This window comes from Accipiter gentilis, unplaced genomic scaffold (genome assembly GCF_929443795.1).
Source record: "Accipiter gentilis unplaced genomic scaffold, bAccGen1.1, whole genome shotgun sequence".
Lineage (NCBI taxonomy): Eukaryota > Metazoa > Chordata > Aves > Accipitriformes > Accipitridae > Astur > Astur gentilis.
The window spans coordinates 97434-108009 of record NW_026061075.1 but is presented as its reverse complement, the minus strand read 5'-3'; positions in this window follow the sequence as shown (position 1 = coordinate 108009).

Here is a 10576-nt window from a genome sequence, read left to right as displayed (position 1 = left end):
GATCTGGGACCCGGGCTTGCCCAGAGGAGGAACATCTCATGGCTCTCGTCCTCGGCAGAGCCTGATTCCGAAAAAGCACACGTCCGGCTCCTTGTCCCACACGGAAGGTGGCAGCCCTGAAAGCTGTTGCTGGTCTTCACCGTCCCCCTGCAGCCTATTCACAGGTACAACAGGATCTGGCTCCCGGGCTTGCCCAGAGGAGGAACATCTCATGGCTCTCGTCGTCGGCAGAGCCTGATTCCGAAAAGGCACACGTCCGGCTCCTTGTCCCACACGGAAGTTGGCAGCCCTGAAAGATGTTGCTGGTCTTCACCGTCTCCCTGCAGCCTATTCACAGGCACAACAGGATTCGGGACCCGGGCATGCCCAAAGGAGGAACATCTCATGGCTCTCGTCCTCGGCAGAGCCTGATTACGAAAAGGCACACGTCCGGCTCCTTGTCCCACACGGAAGGTGGCAGCCCTGAAAGCTGTTGCTGGTCTTCACCGTCCCCCTGCAGCCTATTCACAGATACAACAGGATCTGGGACCCGGGCTTGCCCAGAGGAGGAACATCTCATGGCTCTCGTCCTCGGCAGAGCCTGATTCCGAAAAGGCACACAACCGGCTCCTTGTCCCACACGGAAGGTGGCAGCCCTGAAAGCTGTTGCTGGTCTTCACCATCCCCCTGCAGCCTATTCAGAGGCACAACAGGATCTGGGACCCGGGCTTGCCCAGAGGAGGAACATCTCATGGCTCTCGTCCCCGGCAGAGCCTCTTTCCGAAAAGGCACACGTCTGGCTCCTTGTCCCACACGGAAGTTGGCAGCCCTGAAAGATGTTGCTGGTCTTCACCGTCCCCCGGCAGCATATTCACAGGCACAACAGGATTCGGGACCCGGGCATGCCCAAAGGAGGAACATCTCATGGATCTCTTCCTCGGCAGAGCCTGATTCCGAAAAGGCACACGTCCGGCTCCTTGTCCCACACGGAAGGTGGCAGCCCTGAAAGCTGTTGCTGGTCTTCACCGTCCCCCTGCAGCCTATTCACAGGTACAACAGGATCTGGGACCCGGGCTTGCCCAGAGGAGGAACATCTCATGGCTCTCGTCCTCGGCAGAGCCTGATTCCGAAAATGCACTTGTCCGACTCCTTCTCCCACAAGGAAGGTGGCAGCCCTGAAAGCTGTTGCTGGTCTTCACCGTCCCCCTGCAGCCTATTCACAGGTACAACAGCATCTGGGACCCGGGCTTGCCCTGAGGAGGAACATCTCATGGCTCTCGTCCTCGGCATAGCCTGATTCCGAAAAGGCACATGTCCGGCTCATTGTCCCACACGGAAGGTGGCAGCCCTGAAAGCTGTTGCTGGTCTTCACCGTCCCCCTGCAGCCTATTACAGGTACAACAGGATCTGGGACCCGGGCTTGCCCAGAGGAGGAACATCTCATGGCTCTCGTCCTCGGCAGAGCCTGATTCCGAAAAGGCACACGTCCGGCTCCTTGTCCCACACGGAAGTTGGCAGCCCTGAAAGCTGTTGCTGGTCTTCACCGTCCCCCTGCAGCCTATTCACAGGCACAACAGGATTCAGGACCTGGGCATGCCCAGAGGAGGAACATCTCATGGATCTCTTCCTCGGCAGAGCCTGATTCCGAAAAGGCACACGTCCGGCTCCTTGTCCCACACGGAAGGTGGCAGCCCTGAAAGCTGTTGCTGGTCTTCACCGTCCCCCTGCAGCCTATTCACAGGTACAACAGGATCTGGGACCCGGGCTTGCCCAGAGGAGGAACATCTCATGGCTCTCGTCCTCGGCAGAGCCGGATTCCGAAAAGGCACTTGTCCGACTCCTTGTCCCACACGGAAGGTGGCAGCCCTGAAAGCTGTTGCTGGTCTTCACCGTCCCCCTGCAGCCTATTACAGGTACAACAGGATCTGGGACCCGGGCTTGCCCAGAGCAGGAACATCTCATGGCTCTCGTCCTCGGCAGAGCCTGATTACGAAAAGGCACAAGTCCGGCTCCTTGTCCCACACGGAAGGTGGCAGCCCTGAAAGCTGTTGCTGGTCTTCACCATCCCCCTGCAGCCTATTCACAGGTACAACAGGATCTGGCACCCGGGCTTGCTGAGAGGAGAAACATCTCATGGCTCTCGTCCTCGGCAGAGCCTCTTTCCGAAAAGGCACACGTCCGGCTCCTTGTCCCACACGGAAGGTGGCAGCCCTGAAAGATGTTGCTGGTCTTCACCGTCCCCCTGCAGCCTATTCACAGGCACAACAGGATTCGGGACCCGGGCATGCCCAGAGGAGGAACATCTCATGGCTCTCGTCCTCGGCAGAGCCTGATTCCGAAAAGGCACACGTCCGGCTCCTTGTCCCACACGGAAGGTGGCAGCCCTGAAAGCTGTTGCTGGTCTTCACCGTCCCCCTGCAGCCTATTCACAGGCACAACAGGATTCGGGACCCGGGCATGCCCAGAGGAGGAACATCTCATGGATCTCTTCCTCGGCAGAGCCTGATTCCGAAAGGCACACGTCCGGCTCCTTGTCCCACACGGAAGGTGGCAGCCCTGAAAGCTGTTGCTGGTCTTCACCGTCCCCCTGCAGCATATTCACAGTTACAACAGGATCTGGGACCCGGGCTTGCCCAGAGGAGGAACATCTCATGGCTCTCGTCCTCGGCAGAGCCGGATTCCGAAAAGGCACACGTCCGGCTCCTTGTCCCACACGGAAGGTGACAGCCCTGACAGCTGTTGCTGGTCTTCACCGTCCCACTGCAGCCTATTCAGAGGTACAACAGGATCTGGGACCCGGGCTTGCCCAGAGGAGGAACATCTCATGGCTCTCGTCCTCGGCAGAGCCTGATTCCGAAAAGGCACACGTCCGGCTCCTTGTCCCACACGGAAGGTGGCAGCTCTGAAAGCTGTTGCTGGTCTTCACCGTCCCCCTGCAGCCTATTCACAGGCACAACAGGATTCAGGACCCGGGCATGCCCAGAGGAGGAAATCTCATGGATCTCTTCCTTGGCAGAGCCTCTTTACGAAAAGGCACACGTCCGGCTCCTTGTCCCACACGGAAGGTGGCAGCCCTGAAAGCTGTTGCTGGTCTTCACCGTCCCCCTGCAGCCTATTCACAGGTACAACAGGATCTGGGACCCGGGCTTGCCCAGAGGAGGAACATCTCATGGCTCTCGTCCTCGGCAGAGCCTGATTCCGAAAAGGCACTTGTCCGGCTCCTTGTCCCACACGGAAGGTGGCAGCCCTGAAAGCTGTTGCTGGTCTTCACCGTCCCCCTGCAGCCTATTCACAGGTACAACAGGATCTGGGACCCGGGCTTGCCCAGAGGAGGAACATCTCATGGCTCTCGTCCTCGGCAGAGCCGGATTCCGAAAAGGCACACGTCCGGCTCCTTGTCCCACACGGAAGGTGACAGCCCTGACAGCTGTTGCTGGTCTTCAACGTCCCCCTGCAGCCTATTCAGAGGTACAACAGGATCTGGGACCCGGGCTTGCCCCGAGGAGGAACATCTCATGGCTCTCGTCCTCGGCAGAGCCTGATTCCGAAAAGGCACACGTCCGGCCCCTTATCCCACACAGAAGGTGGCAGCCCTGAAAGCTGTTGCTGGTCTTCACCGTCCCCCTGCAGCCTATTCAGAGGCACAATAGGATTCAGGACCTGGGCATGCCCAGAGGAGGAACATCTCATGGATCTCTTCCTCGGCAGAGCCTCTTTCCGAAAAGGCACACGTCCGGCTCCTTGTCCCACACGGAAGGTGGCAGCCCTGAAAGCTGTTGCTGGTCTTCACCGTCCCCCTGCAGCCTATTCACAGGCATAACAGGATCTGGCACCCGGGCTTGCCCAGAGGAGGAACATCTCATGGCTCTCTTCCTCGGCAGAGCCTGATTCCGAAAAGGCACACGTCCGGCTCCTTGTCCCACACGGAAGTTGGCAGCCCTGAAAGCTGTTGCTGGTCTTCACCGTCCCCCTGCAGCCTGTTCACAGGCACAACAGGATTCGGGACCCGGGCATGCCCAAAGGAGGAATATCTCATGGATCTCTTCCTCGGCAGAGCCTGATTCCGAAAAGGCACTTGTCCGGCTCCTTGTCCCACACGGAAGGTGGCAGCCCTGAAAGCTGTTGCTGGTCTTCACCGTCCCCCTGCAGCCTATTACAGGTACAACAGGATCTGGGACCCGGGCTTGCCCAGAGGAGGAACATCTCATGGCTCTCGTCCTCGGCAGAGCCTGATTCCGAAAAAGCACTCGTCCGGCTCCTTGTCCCACACGGAAGGTGGCAGCCCTGAAAGCTGTTGCTGGTCTTCACCATCCCCCTGCAGCCTATTCACAGGTACAACAGGATCTGGCACCCGGGCTTGCCCAGAGGAGGAACATCTCATGGCTCTCGTCCTCGGCAGAGCCTCTTTCCGAAAAGGCACACGTCCGGCTCCTTGTCCCACACGGAAGGTGGCAGCTCTGAAAGCTGTTGCTGGTCTTCACCGTCCCCCTGCAGCCTATTCAGAGGCACAACAGGATTCAGGACCCGGGCATGCCCAGAGGAGGAACATCTCATGGATCTCTTCCTCGGCAGAGCCTCTTTCCGAAAAGGCACACGTCCGGCTCCTTGTCCCACACGGAAGTTGGCAGCCCTGAAAGATGTTGCTGGTCTTCACCGTCCCCCTGCAGCCTATTCAGAGGCACAACAGGATTCTGGACACGGGCATACCCAGAGGAGGAACATCTCATGGATCTCTTCCTCGGCAGAGCCTGATTCCGAAAGGCACACGTCCGGCTCCTTGTCCCACACGGAAGTTGGCAGCCCTGAAAGATGTTGCTGGTCTTCACCGTCCCCCTGCAGCCTATTCACAGGCACAACAGGATCTGGGACCCAGGCTTGCCCCGAGGAGGAACATCTCATGGTTCTCGTCCTCGGCAGAGCCTGATTCCGAAAAGGCACACGTCCGGCTCCTTGTCCCACACGGAAGGTGGCAGCTCTGAAAGCTGTTGCTGGTCTTCACCGTCCCCCTGCAGCCTATTCAGAGGCACAACAGGATTCAGGACCCGGGCATGCCCAGAGGAGGAACATCTCATGGATCTCTTCCTCGGCAGAGCCGGATTCCGAAAAGGCACACGTCCGGCTCCTTGTCCCACACGGAAGTTGGCAGACCTGAAAGATGTTGCTGGTCTTCACCGTCCCCCTGCAGCCTATTCACAGGCACAACAGGATTCGGGACCCGGGCATGCCCAGAGGAGGAACATCTCATGGCTCTCGTCCTCGGCAGAGCCTGATTCCGAAAAGGCACACGTCCGGCTCCTTGTCCCACACGGAAGGTGGCAGCCCTGAAAGCTGTTGCTGGTCTTCACCGTCCCCCTGCAGCCTATTACAGGTACAACAGGATCTGGGACCCGGGCTTGCCCAGAGGAGGAACATCTCATGGCTCTCGTCCTCGGCAGAGCCTGATTCCGAAAAAGCACACGTCCGGCTCCTTGTCCCACACGGAAGGTGGCAGCCCTGAAAGATGTTGCTGGTCTTCACCGTCCCCCTGCAGCCTATTCACAGGTACAACAGGATCTGGGACCCGGGCTTGCCCAGAGGAGGAACATCTCATGGCTCTCGTCCTCGGCAGAGCCTGATTCCGAAAAGGCACACGTCCGGCTCCTTGTCCCACACGGAAGTTGGCAGCCCTGAAAGATGTTGCTGGTCTTCACCGTCCCCCTGCAGCCTATTCACAGGTACAACAGGATCTGGCACCCGGGCTTGCCCAGAGGAGAAACAACTCATGGCTCTCGTCCTCGGCAGAGCCTCTTTCCGAAAAGGCACACGTCCGGCTCCTTGTCCCACACGGAAGGTGGCAGCCCTGAAAGCTGTTGCTGGTCTTCACCGTCCCCCTGCAGCCTATTCACAGGCACAACAGGATTCGGGACCCGGGCATGCCCAGAGGAGGAACATCTCATGGCTCTCGTCCTCGGCAGAGCCTGATTCCGAAAAGGCACACGTCCGGCTCCTTGTCCCACACGGAAGGTGGCAGCCCTGAAAGCTGTTGCTGGTCTTCACCGTCCCCCTGCAGCCTATTCACAGGCACAACAGGATTCGGGACCCGGGCATGCCCAGAGGAGGAACATCTCATGGATCTCTTCCTCGGCAGAGCCTGATTCCGAAAGGCACACGTCCGGCTCCTTGTCCCACACGGAAGGTGGCAGCCCTGAAAGCTGTTGCTGGTCTTCACCGTCCCCCTGCAGCATATTCACAGTTACAACAGGATCTGGGACCCGGGCTTGCCCAGAGGAGGAACATCTCATGGCTCTCGTCCTCGGCAGAGCCGGATTCCGAAAAGGCACACGTCCGGCTCCTTGTCCCACACGGAAGGTGACAGCCCTGACAGCTGTTGCTGGTCTTCACCGTCCCCCTGCAGCCTATTCAGAGGTACAACAGGATCTGGGACCCGGGCTTGCCCAGAGGAGGAACATCTCATGGCTCTCGTCCTCGGCAGAGCCTGATTCCGAAAAGGCACACGTCCGGCTCCTTGTCCCACACGGAAGGTGGCAGCTCTGAAAGCTGTTGCTGGTCTTCACCGTCCCCCTGCAGCCTATTCACAGGCACAACAGGATTCAGGACCCGGGCATGCCCAGAGGAGGAAATCTCATGGATCTCTTCCTTGGCAGAGCCTCTTTACGAAAAGGCACACGTCCGGCTCCTTGTCCCACACGGAAGTTGGCAGCCCTGAAAGCTGTTGCTGGTCTTCACCGTCCCCCTGCAGCCTATTCAGAGGCACAACAGGATTCAGGACCCGGACATGCCCAAAGGAGGAACATCTCATGGCTCTCGTCCTCGGCAGAGCCTGATTCCGAAAAAGCACACGTCCGGCTCCTTGTCCCACACGGAAGGTGGCAGCCCTGAAAGCTGTTGCTGGTCTTCACCGTCCCCCTGCAGCATATTCACAGTTACAACAGGATCTGGGACCCGGGCTTGCCCAGAGGAGGAACATCTCATGGCTCTCGTCCTCGGCAGAGCCGGATTCCGAAAAGGCACACGTCCGGCTCCTTGTCCCACACGGAAGGTGGCAGCCCTGAGAGCTGTTGCTGGTCTTCACCGTCCCCCTGCAGCCTATTCAGAGGTACAACAGGATCTGGGACCCGGGCTTGCCCCGAGGAGGAACATCTCATGGCTCTCGTCCTCGGCAGAGCCTGATTCCGAAAAGGCACACGTCCGGCCCCTTATCCCACACAGAAGGTGGCAGCCCTGAAAGCTGTTGCTGGTCTTCACCGTCCCCCTGCAGCCTATTCAGAGGCACAATACGATTCAGGACCTGGGCATGCCCAGAGGAGGAACATCTCATGGATCTCTTCCTCGGCAGAGCCTCTTTCCGAAAAGGCACACGTCCGGCTCCTTGTCCCACACGGAAGGTGGCAGCCCTGAAAGCTGTTGCTGGTCTTCACCGTCCCCCTGCAGCCTATTCACAGGCATAACAGGATCTGGCACCCGGGCTTGCCCAGAGGAGGAACATCTCATGGCTCTCTTCCTCGGCAGAGCCTGATTCCGAAAAGGCACACGTCCGGCTCCTTGTCCCACACGGAAGTTGGCAGCCCTGAAAGCTGTTGCTGGTCTTCACCGTCCCCCTGCAGCCTGTTCACAGCCACAACAGGATTCGGGACCCGGGCATGCCCAAAGGAGGAATATCTCATGGATCTCTTCCTCGGCAGAGCCTGATTCCGAAAAGGCACTTGTCCGGCTCCTTGTCCCACACGGAAGGTGGCAGCCCTGAAAGCTGTTGCTGGTCTTCACCGTCCCCCTGCAGCCTATTACAGGTACAACAGGATCTGGGACCCGGGCTTGCCCAGAGGAGGAACATCTCATGGCTCTCGTCCTCGGCAGAGCCTGATTCCGAAAAAGCACTCGTCCGGCTCCTTGTCCCACACGGAAGGTGGCAGCCCTGAAAGCTGTTGCTGGTCTTCACCATCCCCCTGCAGCCTATTCACAGGTACAACAGGATCTGGCACCCGGGCTTGCCCAGAGGAGGAACATCTCATGGCTCTCGTCCTCGGCAGAGCCTCTTTCCGAAAAGGCACACGTCCGGCTCCTTGTCCCACACGGAAGGTGGCAGCTCTGAAAGCTGTTGCTGGTCTTCACCGTCCCCCTGCAGCCTATTCAGAGGCACAACAGGATTCAGGACCCGGGCATGCCCAGAGGAGGAACATCTCATGGATCTCTTCCTCGGCAGAGCCTCTTTCCGAAAAGGCACACGTCCGGCTCCTTGTCCCACACGGAAGTTGGCAGCCCTGAAAGATGTTGCTGGTCTTCACCGTCCCCCTGCAGCCTATTCAGAGGCACAACAGGATTCTGGACACGGGCATACCCAGAGGAGGAACATCTCATGGATCTCTTCCTCGGCAGAGCCTGATTCCGAAAGGCACACGTCCGGCTCCTTGTCCCACACGGAAGTTGGCAGCCCTGAAAGATGTTGCTGGTCTTCACCGTCCCCCTGCAGCCTATTCACAGGCACAACAGGATCTGGGACCCAGGCTTGCCCCGAGGACGAACATCTCATGGTTCTCGTCCTCGGCAGAGCCTGATTCCGAAAAGGCACACGTCCGGCTCCTTGTCCCACACGGAAGGTGGCAGCCCTGAAAGCTGTTGCTGGTCTTCACCGTCCCCCTGCAGCCTATTACAGGTACAACAGGATCTGGGACCCGGGCTTGCCCAGAGGAGGAACATCTCATGGCTCTCGTCCTCGGCAGAGCCTGATTCCGAAAAAGCACACGTCCGGCTCCTTGTCCCACACGGAAGGTGGCAGCCCTGAAAGATGTTGCTGGTCTTCACCGTCCCCCTGCAGCCTATTCACAGGTACAACAGGATCTGGGACCCGGGCTTGCCCAGAGGAGGAACATCTCATGGCTCTCGTCCTCGGCAGAGCCTGATTCCGAAAAGGCACACGTCCGGCTCCTTGTCCCACACGGAAGTTGGCAGCCCTGAAAGATGTTGCTGGTCTTCACCGTCCCCCTGCAGCCTATTCACAGGCACAACAGGATTCGGGACCCGGGCATGCCCAAAGGAGGAACATCTCATGGATCTCTTCCTCGGCAGAGCCTGATTCCGAAAAGGCACACGTCCGGCTCCTTGTCCCACACGGAAGGTGGCAGCCCTGAAAGCTGTTGCTGGTCTTCACCGTCCCCCTGCAGCATATTCACAGTTACAACAGCATCTGGCACCCGGGCTTGCCCAGAGGAGGAACATCTCATGGCTCTCGTCCTCGGCAGAGCCTGATTCCGAAAAGGCACACGTCCGGCTCCTTGTCCCACACGGAAGGTGGCAGCCCTGAAAGCTGTTGCTGGTGTTCACCGTCCCCCTGCAGCCTATTCAGAGGCACAATAGGATTCAGGACCTGGGCATGCCCAGAGGAGGAACATCTCATGGATCTCTTCCTCGGCAGAGCCTGATTACGAAAAGGCACACGTCCGGCTCTTTGTCCCACACGGAAGGTGGCAGCCCTGAAAGCTGTTGCTGGTCTTCACCATCCCCCTGCAGCCTATTCACAGGCACAACAGGATTCAGGACCCGGGCATGCCCAGAGGAGGAAATCTCATGGATCTCTTCCTTGGCAGAGCCTCTTTACGAAAAGGCACACGTCCGGCTCCTTGTCCCACACGGAAGTTGGCAGCCCTGAAAGCTGTTGCTGGTCTTCACCGTCCCCCTGCAGCCTATTCAGAGGCACAACAGGATTCAGGACCCGGACATGCCCAAAGGAGGAACATCTCATGGCTCTCGTCCTCGGCAGAGCCTGATTCCGAAAAAGCACACGTCCGGCTCCTTGTCCCACACGGAAGGTGGCAGCCCTGAAAGCTGTTGCTGGTCTTCACCGTCCCCCTGCAGCATATTCACAGTTACAACAGGATCTGGGACCCGGGCTTGCCCAGAGGAGGAACATCTCATGGCTCTCGTCCTCGGCAGAGCCGGATTCCGAAAAGGCACACGTCCGGCTCCTTGTCCCACACGGAAGGTGGCAGCCCTGAGAGCTGTTGCTGGTCTTCACCGTCCCCCTGCAGCCTATTCAGAGGTACAACAGGATCTGGGACCCGGGCTTGCCCCGAGGAGGAACATCTCATGGCTCTCGTCCTCGGCAGAGCCTGATTCCGAAAAGGCACACGTCCGGCTCCTTGTCCCACACGGAAGTTGGCAGCCCTGAAAGCTGTTGCTGGTCTTCACCGTCCCCCTGCAGCCTGTTCACAGGCACAACAGGATTCGGGACCCGGGCATGCCCAAAGGAGGAATATCTCATGGATCTCTTCCTCGGCAGAGCCTGATTCCGAAAAGGCACTTGTCCGGCTCCTTGTCCCACACGGAAGGTGGCAGCCCTGAAAGCTGTTGCTGGTCTTCACCGTCCCCCTGCAGCCTATTACAGGTACAACAGGATCTGGGACCCGGGCTTGCCCAGAGGAGGAACATCTCATGGCTCTCGTCCTCGGCAGAGCCTGATTCCGAAAAAGCACTCGTCCGGCTCCTTGTCCCACACGGAAGGTGGCAGCCCTGAAAGCTGTTGCTGGTCTTCACCATCCCCCTGCAGCCTATTCACAGGTACAACAGGATCTGGCACCCGGGCTTGCCCAGAGGAGGAACATCT